Source organism: Euprymna scolopes, chromosome 41 (genome assembly GCF_053919585.1).
Source record: "Euprymna scolopes isolate OS-2025 chromosome 41, ASM5391958v1, whole genome shotgun sequence".
Classification (NCBI taxonomy): domain Eukaryota; kingdom Metazoa; phylum Mollusca; class Cephalopoda; order Sepiida; family Sepiolidae; genus Euprymna; species Euprymna scolopes.
In genome coordinates, this window is record NC_136522.1 from 67,732,771 (window position 1) to 67,758,466 (window position 25,696).

General features: G+C 34.0%; 1 protein-coding gene across 2 annotated transcripts in view; it reads right to left on the bottom strand.

Moving 5' to 3' along the window:
* The window catches only part of LOC145266592 (phospholipid-transporting ATPase ABCA3-like), a 178,699-nt gene extending 153,275 nt beyond the window's left edge, over nucleotides 1–25,424 (bottom strand). For both annotated transcript variants that reach the window (XM_080122440.1, XM_080122441.1), the window contains exon 1: nucleotides 24,963–25,424. The gene's annotated coding sequence lies outside the window, so the exon portion shown is untranslated. The remainder of the gene's footprint in view (nucleotides 1–24,962) is intronic.
* Between the last annotated feature and the right edge of the window lie 272 nt (nucleotides 25,425–25,696).

Genomic DNA, 25,696 nt, shown 5'->3' on the forward strand with positions numbered 1-25,696 from the left:
ACAAATATAATTTGCTTATTTCTTTATGTCCTCTGATGATAAGAATAACAAGAATAGCATTCTTTGAAACTCTGCAGAATAAGGACTTTGTAAATTGTTTTGTGGAGTATTCAGTCAAAAACTAAATTTTTATTGTACAGTTCAACTTACAGTTTTAATTTCCTTTCTCTTATAATAAGCTCTACTATCTATTGCGTATCGAGCTTTTTTAATTTGGTTGGGATTAAACTAACTATCTATATATAAATACTGGTATTTATATTAGATTATAGTTTACCATTGCGTATATCAGGTAAACACTACATCCTTTTGATTTCATTACTATATATATATACAGTCCTGGTCAAAATCAGTTTGAGTCATTTGTGTGATAAAGAGAAAGAGCTAAATGATCAGCAGCCACACTATCGATCGCACCACTGAATCCACACACTTGTACTATGTGTGGACTCATTTGTAAGTCTCTTGCAGGACTTAAATGTCATCTGAGGCTGAGACATGAATGAATTTTAACAACAAGTTGTTGGAACCCCATACGTTGGAATCGACAGGAAAATCTAATGTATATATATATATATATATATATATATATATATATATATATATATATATATATATGTATATATATATATATGTATATATTTATATGTGTGTGTGAATTTATATATATATATATATATGTATATATATATATATATATATATATGTATATATATATATATATGTATATATTTATATGTGTGTGTGAATTTATATATATATATATATATATATATATATATATATATATATATATATATATATATATATATATATATATAGTCCTGGTCAAAATCATAAGACCACTTAAGAAAGTAAGCGTTTACACATAATATTGAATTTTTAATCAAATAAATGGTTGAAACCATTGCCAAAAGGGAAAATATGATAGAAACAAATGAAATCTGCTTCATTCGAAACCTTAACCCTGATCTAATAATCATTTTTTAAAAAACAAACATTTCCACATATATATACATATACATATATATATGTACATATACACATATATATGTATATATACATATATATGTATATACATATACATATATACATATATATACATATACATATATACACATATACATACATCTACATACATATATATATACTTATATACATACATATATACATATATATACATATACATACATATATACATATATATACATATACATATATACACATATACATATATACACATATACATATATACACATATACATATATATGTACATATATATATACATACATATATATATACACTTATATACATACATATATACATAGATTTGTTGTTGTTGTTGTTCTTCTTCTTCTTGTTTTTTTACGATAAATATGGTTAAATAGTGGCTCCGCCTCGAAGCTCATTTTTTTTATTTACTTAGAAAGTCGCCTATAATTTTTTTGGACGTATATAACATTTTTATTTATATTATTTTAAAAACAGTAATCTACGTGCATGCGTGTTTTAAGGTAACTACCTCTCATCAGCGTAGCTTGACTATCTCTAGCAATCGAACTCCAGACCATGTTTACATATATATATATGTACTTAAATACATATGTAACTTACAGGAACCACTATTTCAATTGCATAACAAAAATGAATTGGAAAATGAAAAAGAAAGAAAAAACTAGACACAATGATAAATCGTAAACTTTGATCCCTGATGAAATGTCAAAAATTAGTTTTTATTGTTATTTTTATCACATTACATAACGAAACTTATTTGACTCTGTTCTATTACAATTCTTCACATTAATATTCTCGTGAGTTTCCTTTCTTTTTACTAGGAGGATTACCGCTTATCGAAGCCCAAAAGCCACTCAAGGATAAGGATTAATGAGTGGCAGATTGCCGGTGAGACAACACCATGATGCTCAGTCATGGTGGAAATTGAATAGGGTTTTATTATTTAAGAGAACGGATCAACAAGAACTTGCTTATACCAGGCTTGAAAACGACCATGCTGTAGTTTTTTTTTTTTTTTTTTTTTTACACAGTGATCACCACTTATCAAGGCCCGGAAACCACTCAGGGATAAGGGTTATTGCAAGTACATTACGTTAGTGTGGAGATTTGATGAAGTGTTTACTTAAGGGGGCGGTTCATTAGGAATTTGTTAATATTGGACTTGAAGACATTCAAGTTGTAGTCCGGTGGGAAGCAGGCAGACGGAACAGAGTTCCACAGGCATGCAGTTCTAAGAAAGAAGCTTTGTTCATGGAATCCACGTTTAAATTTAGGCACAGATATAGAGTGGGGGAAATTTTTCACAGTGGATTCAGCTAGACGGGTGTTTTTCGTGAAAGATTGGCAAGGGAGGACCAGAGATTGGAGTTCAGACGAGCACCTGCCATGGAAATAACGATAAAACAAGGATAGGGAAGCGGCCCTGCGGTACTGTGTTGCACAGACTAACATTTTTAGGAAAGAAACTTTGCTCATGGAATTTTGATTTAGTTTTAGGCACAGATAAAAAGTAAAAGAAATTGTTGTCAGTTGTTGTAGATAGACGCATGTTTTTTTTTGCGAAGAGGGAGGGGCATATGTTGAAGCTCAGTCGAGCACCTGCCATGAAAATTGCAATAGAGTAAAGATAGATTCACAATGTCTCTTCTCCGAGAATTGAAAGTAGATTTCAAAGACAAAAAAAAAAATATTGGAAAAGTAGGGGTTTTTTTTTTTGGCTGGGAGCAGGAAAGAAACTTTGTTCATGGAATTTTTTAGTTTTTGGCGCAGATAGAAAGTAAGGGAAATTGCTGGTAGTTTTTGTAGATAGATGAGTGCTTATTGCGAACGCTTTCGTTTAGTAGTTAAAATTTCGTAGTAATTTCTTCTTTATTAAGTCATCGTTCATGGATAAAAAAGAAAAAAGCTGAAAGCAAAATTTGATTCAGTCTATGACAAATTGGCTATTAATTAAAACAGCTCCAATTGTATTATGCTCCACAAACAGAAAGAAAGAAACTGCGAACGAAATGTTTATTTAGTTTTAGACACAGATACAAAGTAAGAGAAATTATTGACAGCTGTTGTACCTATTTACAATGCCTCCCCACGGGACAGAGTTAGACACCAGGGTCGTTTTTTAACGTGGAGGAAAGGTACAAAAATAAAAATTGTCTCAGTCGTGAAGGATTTCTCCTCCACTGAAAGAGAACGAGAAATGGAAGTGCCGCATCTGAAGAGCAGATGCTACACTTTGATCTTGGCCAAAAAGGCCAAGTGTAAAACATTGACAGTTGTTGTAACTTGTCATGTTTTTTTGTGAATTTATTTTTTATTTTTTATTTTTATTTTTACTCACGTTCACCCCTAACAAAGCATATCGCCACTTGAATGTAAGGGGGCTACTATTTAGGACCATGTCTAGGAAAGAGTAACAAGATGTTGGTTTACATTACATTTAAACTTCTGCATATCAGTACAGTCAAGGAAGCAGGTGGCTGGAAGGGTGGTGAGGCAAGAAACTACTAGAACTTAAACGTGAGAGGCTACTAATTAGGATCATGTCTAGGAAAGAATAACAAGATGTTGGTTTACATTACATTTAAACTTCTGCATATCAGTACAGTCAGGGAAGCAGGCAGCAGGAAAAGAATTCCAAATTCTAGCTGTTCGAGGGAATAAACTATTAGAGTAGAAAACTTTCTGACATTTAGGGACCTCAACAGTGAAGGGGTGTGATTTTGCTGCTAAGCGGGTTTGTCGGGGATATGTACATCGAGGGAGCACAAGTGCAACGAGTTCATCAGAAATTAAAATACTTGTAAAACATTAAATTAATTAAAATACTTGTAAAACAGGCACAGAGATGCAACATTACGGCGATTTGAGCTTAGTTGACAAATATACAGCATAAAATAAATTCATGATGGTGAAGGGAGTCACACAACATACAATGAGAGAGGGTGAGTGTGATAGACAGAAACTTAGCAAGCGACGGGTCACTTGGTTAGTTAATTACAAATTACGTTTTTGTTTTTTTTTGTTTGGTTTTATTTACAGTTGCTCAGTAATCAACTCACATGCCAAAATGTAATTTATACACATACTAGAAAAGTAAGGTTACCTGGCGGTGTCTGGGACAAAAGTGTATCATATTTCTACCAATATTTTTTATTTCTCTACCCGTCTCTATCCATTTGTTTGTCCTTTCTCTCTTTTCCCTCTCCCTCCTCCAAATCCCCTCTCTCTACTCCGCCTAGCCCATTCCTCTCTCAGCACATTTTTCTTAATATAAGTTCAAATAAGCCTTTTCGGACTGACCTTCACTCCTGTTCTGAAATGCAACACATACATCAAATCTGTTACCAATATTGCTGGAAAAATGGTTGGATCACTCTACTGCTCCAGTAGGTATCTCACTGCAGATGCAATCGTCTATCTATATGGAAGCCAAGTACATCCTAAAGTGGAGTACTACTGCCACTAGCTACAATCACTATAAACGATTTCCTCCACTCTCTATCTGTTCCTAAATCTAAACGCAGATTCCATGAACAAAGCTTTTTTCCCCAGAACTGCCCGCCTGTGGAACACTGTTCCGCTGGTCTGCTTCCCGGTTGACTACAACATGGTAGCCTTCGAATCCAATCTAAACAAGTTCTTGTTGATCTGTCCCACATAAATAATTAAATTTTACCCAATTTACACCATTAACGATTATTATACTACCACCTTACATGCATTAGCTGTTATCCTCGAGTATCCTCAATTGGGCCTTGATAAGTGCTGACTCCCAAATAAAAAAAGCACGGTGAAACGCATACAACTCCTATTTATATAGATTCCTCGAGAAATGAGTCAACATTTTCTGTCCATGTAACCCACCCCCTGCCCCCTTACGAACCCTTACCCAATTGACCTCCAAAAAACTGAATAATTTTTTTTCTAAATCCTGTATATAATATTTTGATTGCAGAAATTCCCTTGTGTACCAAATTACCGTAGGTGTGCAATAAAAGTTGCCACATACAAATTTATACGCCATTACGGTGTCGTTATTATTACAACACGCAATGACGTAATTATTTTCTATGATCATTCCAAACTGTGGATCTGCCATCCATAAATCAAAGCCTTACATTTATGTCCTAAAAATAGATTAATTCATGACAAAAATGTGTGAAGACAAAGGAAAATATTCAGTTTTATCTTCGTTCTAAATAGCATGGTGGAGGCTAAAGGAGATCACTTATTTCTTGACGGCAGAATTTGATGTAACATGTTTATTTATGTGCTTCTAGGGAACCGCAATCTTCCCTCTCCTACACTATCATTTAGCCATATGACGTCACAGCCAGCTCTATCAAGTCCGCTAGTCAAGTTATCCTAACTTAAAAGTCAGAAAATTGAGTTTTCGTAATGTATATTTCTTGTTATTCTCAACCAATAAATTTTTATACTAGTACATTTACTCACCCAGCATAAAACAGTGAATAAAGTATATATTTTATCCGGATATAAAAGGATAAAAATTTTTGAAATTCTTAACAACAGATAGAATTACGTCATGGTTTATGTTCTGTATTTGGATATAAATCCGAAAATGCTTTAAAATGCTTTTACATTAAAATATGCTCGTCTATAGTATTATCTCCCCCATCTTATGTAACTTTTTAACGCCATTACATACACATTTACTTGTGCTATTAATATGCTACATTACATCCGTGGAGAACAACCATCACAATCGCAGCATCACAAGAGGAAGAAGTCCATACTTTTCTCTCTCTAAATTAAGTCCTACCACTGCTACCAGTCGTCGCCGTGTAATATTCTGCATTTCTCATTTCTCTACTACAGTGCTATTACACCCTTTGTGACTAGATGATTGCATACATATGCATAATATACTCTTTCATACTTATGAATCGAAATTAATAACTTCTCCCTGACAACGTTCCAATGTTTACAATTGGCTGAAATCAACAACTCTCATATTCGAAAATATACCAACTTTGTGGATGTTTGTTTCGTAGTTTGTTTGTTTTTTTTTGTTTTTTTTTACTTTTAACTGAATGTACATATATAGACACTGGAACCTTAGAAAAGTCTTCATCATTCCAGTAATTATAGGAGCAACTGGACTCGGTGAAAAATAATTGTGAAAACTATCTGACAAATATACCTGGTGAACCAAGTGCAAGAGAGATAAAAAAAAAAAGCAATTACATTTAAAGGGTCGATTAGAATTTTAAAAAGATATATTGGTTGGAATGTATAAGATAGTGGGTGGATATATGACATCCGGTAGGATGCCCCATCCCCAGTTGAAACAAAATAAGAAAATTAAAAAATAAGAAATGCATACATATGTGATAATATGGTCGATCCGTGTTCGTTAAAGAAGGATGTAGAAAAACAAATAAAATAGGAAATAGATTTATCAAAAGGCAATGGATAGAAATTTGTTCTTAACAGAGACAAAGAGAAATAAGGTTAGGTTTTAATTCAGGTGTGTTGAATAGGGATGTGACAACAGCATATTCTTTTCATTGTTTTGACTCTTAAGTATATATCCGTTAATATCTTATGTTTTTATATAGACGGATGTGGTTCTCAGTTGATTGACTTAGTCTAACTGTGTCGGATATATACCCGAGAGTCAAAAGAATGAAAAGAATATGCTGTTGTCACAGATCACAGATGAGTAATGATAGTAAAAGGACTGAACAATGAAGTTTTATGACGCTAGGGAGTACTATGGCGTGCAACAGGACAGCCGATGAGTTTTTAGCAATAGAAACGCTTTACAGACGACAAATATCAGCCTGACTGACATCAGTGTGAGTCAATGAGCTTTTACAACAGTCACGAGTCGGATTTTGACAAGAGTTGGAGACAGATTGTGGCTTGGGTCAGGTCAGAAAAGCTTTGGAAGATCGAGATGAACTGATGGCAACAGACGAACCCAGCCTTGACAGGACGTACAATTAGACTAGCGTAAATGTAAAGTATTGGAGTCTGCAGGGCTTTTTTTTTGTGTGTGTGTTGTGTTTTATTTTATTTTCTACTTATGCACCTGGTCGCAAATGTGAAAAAGCCGACGACATGGGCAGAACTAGAACGATTTTAACAGCAATAGAAACGATTTATGAACAACAAAGGTCAGCTTACGATCGCCCGACGAAAGTGTGAGTCAGACTTTTTACGCGAATGAGAGTTGAGAATTGAGTCGGATGCTTCAACAGTTAGACTTTGACAACAGTGGGAGACAAATCGTGGCTTGGGCCAGATTGAAAAAGCTTTGAGAGATCAAGATGAACTGATGGCAATAGACTAACCCAGCCTCGACAGGACATAGATGCGAACCTTAGCATGTAGAAATACACACCCAGAGTCCAATCGACATATTTGTGAAGCATCAGCGTCTGTGTTTATTTTATCTTTATACTTGTGAACCCGTGTGCTACCCATCGACAGTTGCCAGGGTGAACTAGACAACGACATGGCCAGAACTAGAACAATGAAAGATGGAGAATAAAGCCTCGGCATGTAACGTTTGATATCAGTGACTTGTCGTTGGGGGAGGGGCACATACATACATACATACATTTTCGCTTTTATATATATAGATAACTTATTCTATTTTTATTTCTCTTCACAATATCATATCCAAAAAATATTATTGTTTCCTTTTTAATCAGAATGGAACATACTTAGTTGACTACCCTAGCCGTTTTTTTTACAAAGAGTTCACTACATATCAAGGCCTGAAGGCCACTCGAGGATAAGGGCTAATGTGTGTATTGTAGTCATCAAGACAGTTGCATGATAATCATTTGTAGAAGTAATTTGGTATAATTAGATCATTTATGAGGATGGCTCAACAAGAATTTGTTTACGTTGAACTTGAAGATAACGATGCTGTAGTCAGCTGGAAAGCAGACCAGCAGAACAGAGTTCCACAGACAGGCAGTTCTAGGGAAGACACTCTGTACATGGAATCCGTGTTTAGGTTTAGGCAACGATAGGGAGTGGGGGGAATTTATTGATAGTGATTTTGCCTAGACGGGTGTTTTTTGTGAAGGATTGGCGAGGGGGGCATAGATTGGAGCTCAGTTGAACACTTGCCATGAAAATAATGATAGAACAGGGATAGGCTTGCAATGTTTCCTCTGTTGGAAAGAGGCAGCAGAGAAGAGAAAAGAGCATCACCAACTAGACTACGAAGTCTGTTACTTCAGCAAGTATATTTCCAGGCTTCTTGGATACTGTCCTTTCAATATATATATATATATATATATATATATATATATATATATATATATATGGTGGAGGAGGGAAGTCTATCTCCAAAAGTTTAGACGGAATTTGTTAACAAGTAGAAATTGTAATTTTATCATAAAAAAGAAGTAGGACATCAGATCAAACTTCCTGTTATTCGAGAAATATCCACAAAGGAGTGTTCAACTTGGCAGTTTAAACAGATTGTTTGGGATAGAACTGGCACAAAGTAAAATAAACGTTTTAGTGTTTGTACGAAGTAGCGGATTTTTTTAATTGATCCAGATGTTCTAGATACAGTTTTTTGCAGTTAAAAAAAAATAAAAATCATTCACAATAACGATCCGCCATTTTGTACTTTGAAATGGCAGATTTTAAATTGAGTTACCTCCCCCTGAATATTGAGAATCCTTCCACATAAAATCAACTGTATAAATCGATAAATTCTATGGATTCTATTTTTACTTGTTCAAGTTTATTATTTCTGTCAGGCAGTTTTTTTTTATAATAATATTTTTTTAAAGTAATGTTTATCCTCGTTCCAAAATATGAGTCAAACATATTTCAATAAAAAACGTGTAAATTAAAATTACGGCGCTTCTACATTATTGGGACCAGATTTCGGTAATCGTAATACTGAATTCCACATGAAACCAAGGGTATCTACGTATTCCTCGTATTTTTAAGATGATTATATCCAAAAATTACGAAAATCGATAAGATAGAAAATTATTTGTTAAAGAAAATAAAAACAGAATTTGATGAAAACGATTGTAAGACACAGGAGAGTTTAAAAGGGGGGTAATTTTCCGTTTTGATTTAAACAAGATGGCCACAGTTTTTCACTTACTAACACACTTAAAGTTGTTGTTTTTTTATATAATTTGGAAGCTACCATTGTAACGTATTAGAATTGACAAAAAAATCTTTTTTTTTTAATCTGAAATCGCCATTTATCGACTTTAAAATCTCGTCCCAATTCTGTAAAAAACTACTTATATAGTTATTAGTTTAATTTCTTTTTTGCTTTTTTTTTTTTTTGCTTTTTTTTTTTTGCATCAACGAGGTTTATAACATTACAAAATTCATTAATCAGTTTTTGGTATTTATGCAGAATACGGGCCATGCTGAAAGAATAACGTTATCGAGAGAAACGTATTAAATTATCCAACATATTTTTCTATCATTTTGATTAAAGAAGAGATATTTCTTCTCTAGTAACTTTGTATTCAAATTATTTCTTTGAATTTAAATTTTCCTAATTGGATCTTTTTTATTTTATTTATTTTTTTTTTTTTCGTAATTTTTGGAATTTATACTAATTTAAATAAGACACGTAGAAATGTTTTCACCTGAAATGCGTTTGTTTTAAAATCCACTATTTTGCATAAGATCCAATGTTTTCAAAATTGAATCTTTATATGCAATTTTTTATTTCCATGTATTGTATTACGACCATTTGCTTTTTGATAATTTGTTAAAATATTGACGAATTATTTTAATTTGAATCTAAAAATAACCTTTTTGTTTTTATTATTATTATTATTATTATTTTTTTTTTTTTGCATCGACAGTCATTTTTACATATTTTTTTTTTTTCGCAGTTTTCAAATCGTAAACTACTTCTGGTATTTCCGACCAGTTTTGTAAATCACAATGGGAAACTTTTGGGTAATTCAGCAGTTATTGAACCATAATATATATATATATATATATATATATATATATATATATATATATATATATATATATATATATATATATATATAATTTTTAAAATGTAATTATCCACTGACACGTGTTTCGTCGTCTACGACTCCTCAGAGTGGCTGTACTAGCGCGAGATTCGAAATAGGGACCCAATTAAAAATAATATATATATATACCACTCCCCATGTGGGGGTACCAGGTTGGTTAAAAGGGAAAATTATTCCCAACTCGCATTTAGGTAAAAATGCACTTTCGTAAATGATTGAATTCATTCAAAAAACATATCGCTAAAACCAAAACAAAACAACATCTACATATATATATATATATATATATATATATATATATATATATATATATATATATATATATATATATATAAGGTGTTCAATTTAAATTCAATTTTTACAGTTTTATTTATTAAATTTTTAGGTTAAAATACAAAATAGTCAACAAAGTTCCTTCCCTTTGTGAAGAATAGGTTTCTAAATAATGTTATTATTTCGACACGATTCATAAACTGCAGAGAATTGCCAACATTTGTGTCAACATGGGTTCTTGTCTGTAGAAGTACTTTTTCTTTCTTTTTATTTTTATCTCTACTTCAGGGTTGCCAGACATGTTTGAAGTCAAATTTTTCAGGGAAAAATCCCAAAAAAGGCCAAATTGAAACCTGAAGCCACACTTTCAGAAACAAAAAGCCCCCCCCCCAAAAAAAGCCCAAATGGAAAAATTTTCTGCATCAATCTATTACATAAAGGAAAATCGTCTGTGTTTTAGTATATGTGTGTGTTTGTATGTCTGCTAAAAACTTGTCAGCCGCATCCAAACGGGTCTAAACCAGTACCATATGAAAGAGCAATTCCTCAAACGTATGATATGTGAAAATTAGAAAGAAAAATATTAAATCTGTGGCAGTCAACTGGAACACTTTTTGGAAGGAGGATCGGTTTTTGCGTCACTGTTTTTGCAAGTCATGTACACATAATTAACTAAACCTAACACACCTTATTTTTAACGTCATGACGTCATAAGCACTCGTGATCCTGTCGGCTAACGCGTTAGACATTAACTTTTTTCTCTTCTTTTCCTCTTTTGTGTTTCAGGTTCGAGCCCGGCTGCTGCGACTCATTTTTTTTTTTGTGATCACACGAGCACTCACTGCTATTTTGATTGAAAGAAAAGTTGTTTTTATTCATTTAAAAAAATTTTTTTTTAGTGAGAGCAGTGCTCCGGCAACAAAAAGTGCTCAATATCCAGAGAATAGCTACTTTTCTTCATATACCTTCTGCTGAAATATCTGCTGGGGAGATTGTTGTTCTTTTTTTGTGCGATTCTGTTCTTTTATTTTTTTTTAAATTGTTGTGGGGGGGTATCAATGAGAGTGCTCAATATCCTTGATATAGCAACTCTGTTCAAATCGAACTTCATGTTGACCCGGGCAACGCCGGGTATCCATGCTAGTACTATACAAATAAAAAAAAAATGATTATATTGAAGATGTTAGCTTCCAAATATTTGCATTTTTAAAATTTATTTTGTTTTGTATTGTTTTTATAGCAGATAATTTAAGACATTCCCTATTGTAGAGGTGGAGTCAAACCTAAGCACCACCATCGGTGGCCGTGACCTAAGACGCCCAGTTACAAGACCGGAGTGGTCTTGACGTCACACCACCATAGAAGTTGACTCGCCCACTTACATGAGAGGCGTGAGCGGACTACTTACGCAAGACATTCACGGCAACGAGGGTACTGTCAGTGGTGCCAATACTTTACAGTTATGAAATTGAAATGATGGACGTTTTTGGCGGGAATTAAATTTTTTTTTAATATAAATATATTTGTGCTATGAAACATTTATAATACATTCATTCTACAATTTTCATATTATTTTTAAAGCGTAGTGGAAAACTTTCAAGAATATTTGAAAGCGTTATCTATCTATTAATAGGATAACGTTGTTATTTATCTATTTTAGTGTGTCACGCTTACTGTCGTTTAATTGTTATGGAGTTCCATTTCTTGTAATAAATAATTTTACCAAGAATTCTTCACAAGTTATGATTTCGATTATAGCTAATGGCACTTAATGACGACAACCGATGGCGACTTGGTTCTCAAATAGAAATCTAAAAAAAAACAGCAAAAAAAAAAAAAAAAAATCGATGCAACCTCAATTAAATACTCTCATCTTCATCAATTATCATAATCGTCATGGTGATGATGACGAATTATGCCAAGCGTCTTTTATCAGTTAAATCATACAAAAGAACGCACATGGGATTTGATGCTCATTTTTTTTTTTTTTACATGGTAGTCACCACTTATCAAGGCCCGGAAGCCACTTGGGGATAAGGGTTATTACGTGTACAGTAATCTTAAAGATTTATAAACAAAAAAAAAAAAAATGCAAGAAGTCTATCCCTGTCCTTTTCTAACGTGATTCCTGGTCTTTCAAATCTTTTTCGGATACCGCTTCCTCGCTATGAACATATTCTTTTTATAATCTTTTTCCTTGTCATGATATCATCTCGCCTCTGGCTTGGTCATTTGCATACAGCTGCCATACCTGTGTCCATGCTTCAATAGATTTACGGCGGTGGAAATTACACACTTGTTTGTTTTTTTTTTTGGTTTTCTTTGTTTCTTTGCAAGATTGAAGTCTAGGTATAAACCAGTTTCTTATAACTAAATTGTTTTTTTATTTTTATGATAAAATTAATAAAACTCAGCTGTCAATAAGTGTTTTTTTTTTTTTTTTTTTCAAGTGGCATTTACCGTATGCGGGTTAAACTAGGATGGAAGTTTCTACGGAATATCAAATTCACACGCGATCCCCAGTCGCATATATATCCTGATCAGGGGAAATTATGACGTCAAAGATTTTAGTTTTTGCCAGGGATGTGCCAACATCATCTTACATGTGGCATTCCTAAATGCTCACCCATTTGGTACTGACCAGTTTAATAGTTGCTTAACTTCTGCGATCTAATAAGAACCAGTGTGTCAACATAATTATGCCATATATAGCTAATAAATGTTAAGATGACAGGGAAAAAGAAAGATGTTATTCAATAGTAGGCAGGTTGAACCGACTTCCTCCAAAAGAGGGAGTTTCTAGGTAATATCAAATTCACACATAATCTCCAGTCGGATGTGTATCCTGATCAGGGGAGATTATGACATTAAGTTTTTGTAGAGCGGTGTCGACATCGTCCTACATGTTATTCCCAAATTGTCACCCACCTGATACTGACTAGGTTCAATGTTGCTTAACCAGTAATCTAATGATAATCAGTGTGATTATGAGATATATATTCACTAGCCATGTGTAGACAGAGCAACCTAGAAAAAAAATGGCCGAGTTTGAATTTTATATAGAAACTGAAAGAAATCCTTCCGATATAAATTATATATTAATAAAATATCGTGTGTTATTTATTTTGTGTCTCATGCTTACATCCGAGTGACTGTCATTTAATTGTTATTGACTTCCATTTCTTGTAATAAATAATTTTACCAAGAATTCTTCATAAGTTTTGGTTTCGGTTTCGATTATAGCTGATGACACTCAAGTCATTTATTTTTTTATAAATAATTTTATCAAGAATTCTTCATAAGTTTTGGTTTCGATTATAGCTGAAGGAACTCAAGTTATATATATATATATATATATATATATATATATATATATATATATATATATATATATATATTTCATAAGTTTTGGTTTTGGTTTCAAACTGATGCACCCAAGTCATATAGATATATATTTTTTTTATTTTTGAAATCGCAACTTTATAATAAATATATAAAAATCGATAGAACATCAACTCTATAATAATATCTAAGACCGTAAACGACCAAATTCTCTCCGATTCTCTCTCCTCTGGTCTTGAGCACGTGGTACAATGGGGAAAGGAGTGGCTGATTACTTTTAATGTATCTAAAACCAAGCTTCTATCTTTACATTATCAACGCTCTGATCCACATCTGGTATCAATTGAAATGAATGGCTCTCATCTTGGAGTGGCCACATGTTTTGACAAGCTTCTGCGCTTGACCTTTACTCCTGATCTTAAATGGAACACATGCATCAAATCTGTTGCCAAGGTCGCTGGAAAAATGGTTGGATCCTTTTATCGATCCAGTAGATATCTCACTGCTGATACAATTCTCTATTTATATAAGAGTCAGGTACGTCCAAGGATGGAATACTGTTGTCACATCTGGGCAGGAGCTGCTAGAAAGGACTTATCTTGCCTTGATAGAATTCAAAATAGACTTCATAGCCTTGTAGGAAATGTCCTTTTCTCTTCCCTGCAACCTCTATCTCACAAAAGAGATGTTGCGAGTTTGTCTCTGCTTTATCGTTATTTTCATGGCAGGTGCTCGACTGAGCTGCAATCTATGGTCCCCCTTCGCCAAACTTTCACAAGAAACACTCGTCTAGCTGAAACCACTATCAATAATTCCCTCTACTCTTTATCTGTGCCTAAACCTAAACGTAGATTTCATGAACAAAGCTTCTTTCTTAGAAGTGCACACCCGTGGAACTGTCTTTCCAGCTGACTACAATCTGATTGTCTCCAAGTCCAATGTAAAAAAATTCTTGATGAGCCATTCCACTTAAGTTAACAAATTTACCGAATTTCCATTACTAACGACTTATAATAGGATTTTTCTTTCTTAAGCAGTTACATGTTGGAAAAAATAACAAACATTATTTCAGAATTTAGAGTTGGGGGTTGATTTTGCATATGACATATAATGCTATTCGGACCAATTGTCTATCCAAATAGCATTTTAAGAGTATATAACCTGATTTCTTTTAGTGAAGTGAGATAAATTGTGTGTGTTTTGTTTGGAGTGGGGGGTAAAAAAAAACTTCATTAGCCATACCACAAACCCTAAGTCCATGTGGCAACAGTTTCCTCCATATCCATCCCTTAATTTTATCATGCCCCTTAAGCTCAGGTGCCCCCCCCAAAAAAAGAACACTTTACATCTAAAAACTAGAATGATTAGATGCAAATCAAACGCTACCTGACCAAAAAGTAAGAGATCATATTACGTTAAATTTGTATATGAAACTGATCCCTTAATCTAAATTCTAAAATAACTGCTGTTTTTTTTTTCTTTTGCTCAAGTTTTTCATACTTTTCATATGTTCATACTACTGTTGGGATGCTTAATCAAACTCGCGAATCAGAAAAATCGGAACTTTTTTGGGGATGAGAATTGGAAAAAGTACAGTCCTACTTCCGATTCTAAAAACGATTCTTTTAAATTTTTTCTTGACAATAAAAAAATGAAACAAACATGATGTATTTATTTATTAGAAGAGTTTTTACTTATAGCATAAAACTAAGGGCCACAAGATCATAGATTAGGAATCCCATTCCCAAATTTAGCATTAGACTTTTAAAATTTAATGTAATGTTGTTTTTTTTTTAAATATTAAATCATGGTAAACAGAGTAAATGTTCTAGAGTTCATTTGCCTACTCCCTTATGAAATCTTTTAAAACGTTCAAAATTCTTTTTTTGTTATACTTTTTGGAAAAAAGGATTCCAGCAAAGTCTCTATTATAAGGAAAAATCCGAACATAAGAGCGTATTATTTATGTTTTATTTACAGAAAGTTTAGATAAGTCATCGATGCCGTCGGTTTCAAATCTGATAATTAGGGATCGTTTTAGATACCCGTATCAAGCACTCTTCAGCCAATGCTCATGAGTATCAGCTGAAGAGAGCTTGATATGGGTATCTAAAACGGATAACGTCAGCCCAGACAAAACGTTTACCTCCAGCACCCTTACTAGTGACATGGCTACAAGGATAGACATAGAAACAGAAAATTTCCGCCATCTCTGCCAACTGTCCGCGCAAAATACTGCCAACCTAGAAAACAGCTTTTTCTTCTCCCTTTGTCAGAAAAATCACTCATTAAAAATGAGGACTGAGGGACAAATAAGAAGAAGCAAGAGTAACAGGAGCTGCCGATAACGCATCCACAATGCGTTTTCTACTCTCCATTAAACCGGGTTTAATCGTGTATGTGGAGACATTAACGAAGGTCGCGTTAGTAGATACATGGATAATAAAAGTCCAAGAATAATTAACGCCAAAGATTGTTTCGCACAGAGACGTGAAAATTTACAAATTCATTTATACCTAGCCTAATTTATCTCAGAACTAGCGTTGGGGCGATTAATCAGAATCGGGGAATCAGAAAAATCGGTATTGGTGGGGTGGGGGTGGGGTTGAAAAATCGGTATTGGTAGGGTGGGGGTGGGGTTATTGGAATTGGTATCGGAACTGGAAAAAATGGTGCCTATTTTCCGACGCCGAAAACGATGCCTTTAAATTATCTTTGTTTATTTGATTTTATTTAAAGCAAAATTTTCCACTGCTAGTAGTAATGATAAAATGAAATTTTGTTGATTTTTAACTTAGACAAGTGTGTGTTTTTATGTTTGAGAAAATATACGCACATTTAACATTTTGTTTTTATGGTAATCAGGATAAAATAACCATTTTATAGTAAAATATTTAGAGATTTATAAATAATAGAAATCGGAATCGGGAAAATTATTAGAATCGTCCAATCACTACTCAAAACTAAGCCTTTTTGGCTACCCTTTGTAAGAACCTTTCAATCCCCGCTGATGAACCCGACAATAGTCTAGCAGATAAAAACCCGACAGATTAAAAGACCGACAGCATAAAAAAACTGAATTAAAAAAAATGAATCTGGTCTCGATTGAAATGAATGGCTGTCGTCTTGGGGAAGCACGATGTCTTGACAAACTTCTGGAACTGACCTTCACTCCTGATCTTAAATGGAACACATACATCAAATCTGTTGCCAAGATTGCTGGAAAAATAGTTGGATCACTCTATCGCTCCAGAAGGTATCTCACTGCCGATGCAATCCTTTATCTGTATAAGAGCCAAGTATGCCACAACAAAGTATGCAAATACCTCATCCAGAACCTGTTTATGTTGGATCTTGAAAACAACCATGTTATAATCAGCTGGGAAGCAGCTCTGCAGTATTGTGTTCCACAGACGAGCAGTTCTGAGAAAGAAACTTTACTCATAGAGTTTTCGCTTAAAGGAAATTGCTGACAATAGTTATAGCTAGACAGGTGTTTGCCATGAAGGGGGAAACCAAAGATTGAAGCTCAGTCGAGTACTTGCAAATTGAAATGAATGGCTGTCGTCTTGAAGAGGCACCATATCTTGACAAACTTCTGGGACTGACCTTCACTCCTGATCTGAAATGGAACACATACATCAAATCTGTTGCCAAGATCACCAGAATGATCAGTTGGATCAATCTACCGCTCCATTCATCAATAACATTCAACGTGGATATGCACCTGAAGAAGGTCGGAGGTTACATAAGCCAAACCGTTGTGAGAAAAAGAACCAAGCTGAGAACAGTAGTCGGAACAATTCAAATAATATGATTCAATAACGATAATCCAAACTTAAGTGAAAGTGATTCTTAGAACTGCACGGCTGTGGAACTCTCTGCCGCTTGCCTGTTCCCCCCCCCCCCCGAATTCAACTTGGATGTCTTCAAGTCCAACACAAACAAATTCCTGATGAACCGCCCCCTTAAGTAATGACACCTTATCAAATCGCCAATACTAACTATTACTACGATACTATTCCATTGATTACATTACACACAATAACCCTTATCCCCGAGTGGCTCCTGGGCCTTGACAAGTGGTGACCCCATGTAAAAAGAAAAAAAGGCATGAATTTCATAATTGAGCGGATACTTTATTTCTGTATATACAAGGGGCCTTCAATAAGTGTCCATACTTTTCTCGTATGGGCGCTTTTATTGATAGCATAACAACAGCCTCTAAAGTTTTCCTTGAGCTTAGAGAATTACCAAAAGTCACAGGGAGCAAGGTTTGAACTATAGGGGGAGAGGAGAACTGTTTTGATGCCCATCTTAGTCAAATAGTCTGTGACAAGGACGGAGTTGTGAACTGCACTCTTGGGACAAACTTTGCACAAATTTTCAGTTCCTCACAAATAATTATGTGTACAATTCCAACATTGTCTCTATAGACACACAACGGTCCTTATCCATGAAATTCTTTATTTGGCCAATCAACTCTGGTGTTCTGACTTCCTTACTCCTCCCACGCCTAATCTCCCTTACAGACTCCCTGCCTTCCTTGAATCTCTTATGCCACTCAAAAACTCATGCTCGATTCATGCAAGATAGTCCAAAAGCAGTCTGAAGCATTCCATACGTTTCTGTGCCATTTTTTTCTAAGTTTAAAACAGAATTTTATTGCATATCATTCTTCTAAAGTATCCTCACATCCAGATTGCATTTTTAAAATTCACGAGCTGTGATAATCAGGCTTTAGTAGGGTGTATTCTAATTCCTGCTGTAGCTGTTCATTTGAACCTGAAATCATAAAAATTGGTCTGTCATTTCATAAGATATATAGCAATAACATACTGAATTTTCAAGAGTCTACAACAATTTTAAATGCCTGTACAAAAAAAGTCTGGAAACTTATTGAAAGCACGTCATATATATACATATTGTCAAATCAAATAGACGTTTTTTTGTCTATTGCTTCTGTTTTGGATCTGAATAACCGAATTCACTTCTGGCAGGAACCAAAGTAAAAGAAGAAGAAAAAAATCAATTTCTATAAATTGTTCAATTGCCCGCACCGTTACAAAAATGGTCATTAAAACACAGTTACAAAAATAGTCATTAAAACACCGTTACAAAAATAGTCATTAAAACACCGTTACAAAAATGGTCATTAAAACACCGTTACAAAAATAGTCATTAAAAACCTCCTCAACCGAGCAAAACTTATCTCTTCCAACAAAAGAATGCTACTCATTGAACTAAAAAATATTAAGCAAATCCTCATCAATAACAGTTTCGGAAATTATATTGTTGACCAACACATAGTTGGATAACTTGGCCTTTGGGACAAGATCAAAGTATAGTATCTGTTCCAGCAGATACTGCAAACAAAGACCATATGTGGGGATAACCCCACATATCAGACCTTGGTCAATGTAGGGGCAACCATTCATACCAATTGTCACTATCCAGCTCCCATTTCTCACCCATCGGGAGCTGGTCCCCTTTTCCCTCCCCCCTCCCTCTCTCTCCACATTAAAAATCGGCCTTGTGCCTAATTTGCTCAGTGGGGGAGCAAATAAATACCTCAAAGTGTAGTATCTGTTCTTCAGATGCTGCACTTCAATTTCTTGTTCTCTGTCAGTGGAGGAGAAATCCTTCACGACGGAGACAATTTTTATTTTTGTTTCTTTTCTCCACATTAAAAAACGACCCTGGTGTCTAACTCTGTCCCGTGGGGAGACATTGTAAATAGGAACTCCATGCTCCAGAAGTTAAACAACACCCCCACTAACAGTAACACCCCCCCAACACCATAACTCCAATACAATCAACCTATTCTACTACAATCAAATGCATCCGATAAAAAGAAATCGTTATAAAAACATTATCCATAGATACGTCTCCCCTTTAGACAACAATAACATTAGATTCATCATCTACTATAAAAATTTTAAACCCAAAACTTAATTATTAAACCCCCCCCCTCTGCTTAAACTACAAGAACGCACCAACGTCATCTATCAGTTCAAATACCCCTTGGGAGAATGTAACTACTATAACAACAATACAACTAATAGTTATGTCAGGCATTATCAACATTATCACGCCGTCTCACCTGCCATAATGTTAAATCTAGTGCCATCTTCCAATATTTACATAAAAAAAAACATCGCTGCCACCCCCCCCCTTCGAATTTCAGAGAGATTTTAGTTAACAACACAAAAATACTACACCAAGAAACGAATGTAAGGAAGCTTGAAATTCTTGAAGTTATTTATATCAAAATGAAAAGCCTAGCCTTAATCAGGTTGCATTTCGGAACAGCACCAATGTACTTAAATGCCTAGCATAACTCCCCTTCCCCGCACACAACGCGTTCCAGCTACTGACTCCAGAACTGGCATGCTCTTCTCCCTTTCCCCATGACATTAATTTTTTTTTTAAACTTTTTAAATCATTACTATATATTGGGTCCAATATAATAAAATAATAAATACAAAATCTGCATTAATGAAAATATCATTAAATGTATTTTACGACTGGCCAATGCTGGGCGGCCTGCTAGTAATATAAACCTATATACCTGACGAATTTTTGATCTACAGACTTGAAGTTTGGTATACAGCATATTCAGACATGTAGAAAACTTTTACACATGTAGAAAATTGAGAAATTGGTACTTGGTGCTCATCGGATTTTTTTCAGTTTGCCAGCTGTTTTATGACAGCGCATGCACGGTTATGAAGCATGACAACTTCTTTATGTTAATAATAAGTAGGTTTGAAAAACATTTTTTAAAGATCGTGTCAATCTGGCCTAATGGTTATCATACTTGACTCACTGTCTTTCAGTTTCGATCTCAGCTCGAATATCTTATTTTTTTTACTTACAAGAAGTGAACTGTTTAGAAAAACATAATACTCGCATGCACATGTCTCAGTTTTCTTTTCAGTTTTTTTATCTTTTAATTTCATTTTTTTTAATCCCGGGTAACACTGGGTACATTTGCCAGAAGATATCTCACTACTGATTCAATTCTCTATCTATATAAAAGCCAAGTACGGCCAAGGATGGAATACTGTTGCCATATCTGGGCAGGAGCTGCCAAAAACAGCCTATCATGCCTTGACAGAGTACAAAATAGACTTCGTGGTTTAGTGGGGGATGCCCTTTTCTCTACCCTGCAACCCCTCTCCCACAGAAGAGACGTTGCGAGCCTATCCTTGTTTTATCGTTATTTTCATGGCAGGTGCTCGTCTGAACTCCAATCCCTGGTCCCCCCTCGCCAAACTTTCACGAAAATCACCCGTCTAGCTGAATCCACTGTGAAAAATTTCCCCCACTCTATATCTGTGCCTAAATCAAAACGCGGATTTCATGAGCAAAGCTTCTTTCTTAGAACTGCACGCCTGTGGAACTCTGTTCCGTCTGCCTGCTTCCCTCCGGACTACAACTTGGATGTCTTCAAGTCTAATGTTAACAAATTCCTAATGAACCGCCCCCCTAATTAAACACTTCATAAAATCTCCTCACTAACGTGATGTACTTGCAATAACCCTTATCCCTGAGTGGCTTCCGGGCCTTGATAAGTGGTGATCACTGTGTAAAAAAAAGAAAAAAAAAAAAAAAAATATATATATATATATATATATATATATATATATATACTACCAGTTTAGCTCGGCTTTGCTCAGGCCCTATGTACTGTTCATAACTTGCCCTACCTGTGAATACACTAAGTAAGATTTCAAATGTATAGACCAAAATTTGTCTGAGTAATTTCGTGGAGACTACGGAGGTCAATTTTTTTTTAAACTTTGACCCAATTTTGACCCCTTAACATTTATCATTTTGGTCTCAAATTAAATCAAAAAGTTTGATCCATGTCCAAGTAACTTACATTTAAAATTTCAAGTATTTAGACCTAAAATTGGCGGAGGAGTTTGGTAGAGTTTTCAAAGATCGGATCATTGAACTTTGACCCTTTGACAGCCAAATTTCTGGCCGAAAACCGATTAAAAAGATTTTCCCAAATCTCAATACTCTTTATCTCGAGTCTCTAGACCGAAAATTGACAGAGTTATTTGATAGGTAAATTCACACACACACACACAAACACACACACATTTTCACTTTATATATATATATATATTCAGTATTTTTAATTTTTTAAATGAAAATATAAACATAAATATTTATAGAGTACTCCTCCCCTGATAAAACTGGCCAACATTCGAGATAGATCATCATTATATTGTGGGGAGTTAAAATTATAACTTTGTAGCTTTCAATTTTCTGCACTAACCCGCAACATTATATAACAAGTCTATAAAAAATCATGGTGTTTATTCAGATTAGTACTTATGACGGAAATTAAAATTAAAAGTAAAAAAAAAAAAAAAATACAGAAAAATCAGTATGATGTACGTACTCGTTACAGAACGAATGTGTCATATTCCAAAAATCACATAAATCGATCACGTAATTCTTTTTTTTATTCAAGCAAATCAAATTTTATGACTACGCGAGTCATTTCATCATATTTATTTCATTGGTTTTCATACTGATGGACAAAACGTTGGCCATGATAAAATCCGCTGAAATAAAATGAAATGAAGTGTCGAGGGAAAAAATCAGCGTTATGTTCAATACAGTTTAGTTGTAAAATCGTTAAAAATAATAATTTTTTCTTTTCTTTGTTTAATATAAAGAAAAAAATACTTGACCAAATTACATGATTTTTGGAATATGACATTTTCGTCCTGTAACGTACATCATACAGACTTTTTCTGTATTTTCTTTACTTTTCCCCACTCTTTATCTGTGCCTAAATCAAAACGTAGATTCCATGAACAAAGCTTCTTTCTTAGAAGTGCACGCCTGTGAAACTCTCTTTCGTTTGCCTGTTTCCCACCTGACTACAACCTGGATCTCTTCAAGTCCAACATAAACAAGTTCCTGATGAACCACCCTCTTAAGTAAGACACTTTATCAAATCTTCAATACTAACGATTACTACGATACTATCCCATTGATTACTGTACACCCAATAACCCTTATCCCTGAGTGGCTTCCGGGCCTTGATAAGTGGTGACTACCTTGTAAAAAAAAAAGAAAAAGAATCGAGCTTCAAAGCGATTCTGATCTTGTGAAAATCCGTCGCCTCTGTCGAAAGTTTTAGGCAGACATACAAACATACATACATACATTTATATATTGGTAACTCAAATTTTCGACTCAAACCGATTAAAAAGCTTGCCCTATCTCTGAATACCCTTTATGTAACATTTCAAATGTTTAGACCAGAAATTGTCTGAGTAATTTGGTAGAGACCGCAGAGGTCAAATTTTTTTAAACTTTGACCCCTTAACATTTATTGTTTTGGGCTCAAATCAAGTTATTAAGTTAGATCCATGTCCAATGAACCTATATCTAAAATTTCAAGTGTTTATACCCAAAATTGTCAGAGGAGTTTGGTAGAGTTTTCAAAGGTCAAATCGTTGAACTTTGACCCCTTAACAGTTAAATTTCTAGCCGAAAACGGATTACAAAGATTTTCCCAAATCTCAGTACCCTGTATATCAAATTTCGAGTCTGTAGACTTAAAATTGACAGAGTTATTGCGTAGGGAAATGTACACAGACACACAGACAGACACACAGACACGTTCACTTTTTTTTTTAGCAGAAAAGCCTTGAGGAGGAAATTACTAATCAAGAAAAAACAAAATATAACTATAGTTATTTATATCTTAATCCCAACCAAATGAAAAAGCTCAATACATTCACAGACGATAGTAGAGCTTACGATAAATAATAAGAACAGAGCTGTAAAGTAGAAATTTACAAAAAAAATTATTATTCGACAGAATACTCCCCCACTAAGCCCTTTAGACGACAAATACTGAAAAAAAATGGCTAAAAACATTAATTTCTTCACCCTCAACTGGGCACTTTTCAACAGGGAGGGGTCGCTTTTTTTGCCGATATTTTCGGAAGTCATTCCCTCTTTTCGATCGCTTAGCCTTAATTTAAACCTACGTCACTTCCGGTTTGGCGGTGGTCGTAATAGCAAAGACGTCACATTTTTTCCCCCGTTCTGTTCCTCGTTCGCGGTACGGGTTCGAGCCTGCCTTCCTACTACAACTTTTTTTTTTTTTTTTTTGCTCAACACACACCTCTCCAAACACCCGGAATATATATATATATATATATATATATATATATATATATATATATATATATATATATATATATATATATATTTGTTTATTGTTATATAAACATGCTCACATCCCGCTGCTACAAATAGCCACTTGTTTCAATCAAACAACAGATATCATCAGGCAGCGACTTGACTATTCAAAAGTTCAATGAATAATCTTAATTGAAACAAGTGGCTATTTGTAGCAGCGGGATGTGAGCATGTTTATATAACAATAAACAAGTATTATCAGCTCTTTTTATTGAGCACTATCTAACAACCTCGTTGAATTCATTAGTCCATTACTTTTGAATATAAAAAAACCCGAGTATATATACACACACACACACATATATATATATATATATATATATATATATATATATATATATATATGGAAAATCCCTTGAGAGCGTATGGTGGTGGTGGTTATATGAGAAAATAAAGCTGTGTACGCATTATAAATCTTTCTTTTCTGTGCCGTATGTTATACGTTAGTACATTAGGGGGGGGGGGTGTTAGGATTTTACCATATATAGTAAGTTATAAAAATATATATGGCAATTAAGCTATACAGAATATTCCGCGTTTCATTTTTATATTTTTATAATTGCCATATATATTTTTATAACTTACTACCTAACTCTACCTACGTATTAAGCACTGTTGAAGTAAATACTTAAAGTTTACGCATAAAATTATGCTTTCGTATATTAATTTATGTGATTAAATGAAGTAGTCATATTATAAATAGGGTGGTTTTAATTCATATTTTTGTTTGATGTTTAATTGATATAAAAATACACGATTGTTCCCTAAAAAAATGACGGATATATATATATATATTTTTTTTTTTTTTACAAAACCAATAAGTTTCGAACTAAAAAAAAAAAAGTTGAACGTTACGTAACTTAAAAGAAAACAGAAACCGGTTATGTAAAACGTTTATTGTTTTGTTCGCATAAATTGAGAGATTTTAGTTAATATACTTTTTTTTTTTATTCAACATGGACAAATTTAAACAATAATTACATGCATAAAAAAATCAGAAACCAAAAACAAAACTTAAAAAAAAAAAAAAAAAAATTAAAAACACGGAAACAATGTAATATTCAACTTACGTTTTAGCGATTTTCAGAGTTGCGACAATGGATTGAATACTAAAATTGTTAGCAAGAAAAAAAACTAAATATAGTAACGCAATGTGTTTTTTTAGTTTAGGTCTTCGTTGAGAAAACACTTGTTCTTTTTGTTTTTACTATTATTATTATTTTTTTTTTAATTTAGGTTGAAAGAGATGAACACATCCACGTTCGATTGTTATGTGCGATAAAGAAAGCACCTGTTGTTGTTGCTGCTGTCGTTGCGTTATGCTTCGATGATTTCACTTTTTGTTCTAAACGCGTAACAAAAATTTAAAAACATACACTCAAAATGTTTTTTTTTCTTTTTACTTATCAAGGCCTGGGGGCCACTCGAGGATAAGATTAATGAATGTTACGTAGAAGCTGAGACGACACCGTGATGATGTACATTGTACCTCTGTATCAGGCCAAAAAAAAAAAAAAAAAAACAAAAAAAAACAATGTTCTTATATAACGAGGGTCAGCACGAACTTATTTGCATTTAGACTTGAAAACGACCACGTTATATTCAGCTGGGAAGCTGCCCCTCGGGATTGTGTTCCTTCCATAGGCAGACGAGCAGACGAAAGAAACATTGTCCATGAACTTTTGGTTTGGTTTTAGGCACTGATTGAGAGTTAGGGGAATTATTGGCAGTTATTTTAACTAGACGAGTAAGGTACTACTGCCCCCCACCAGTCCACCACACACATATACACACTCACACGCAT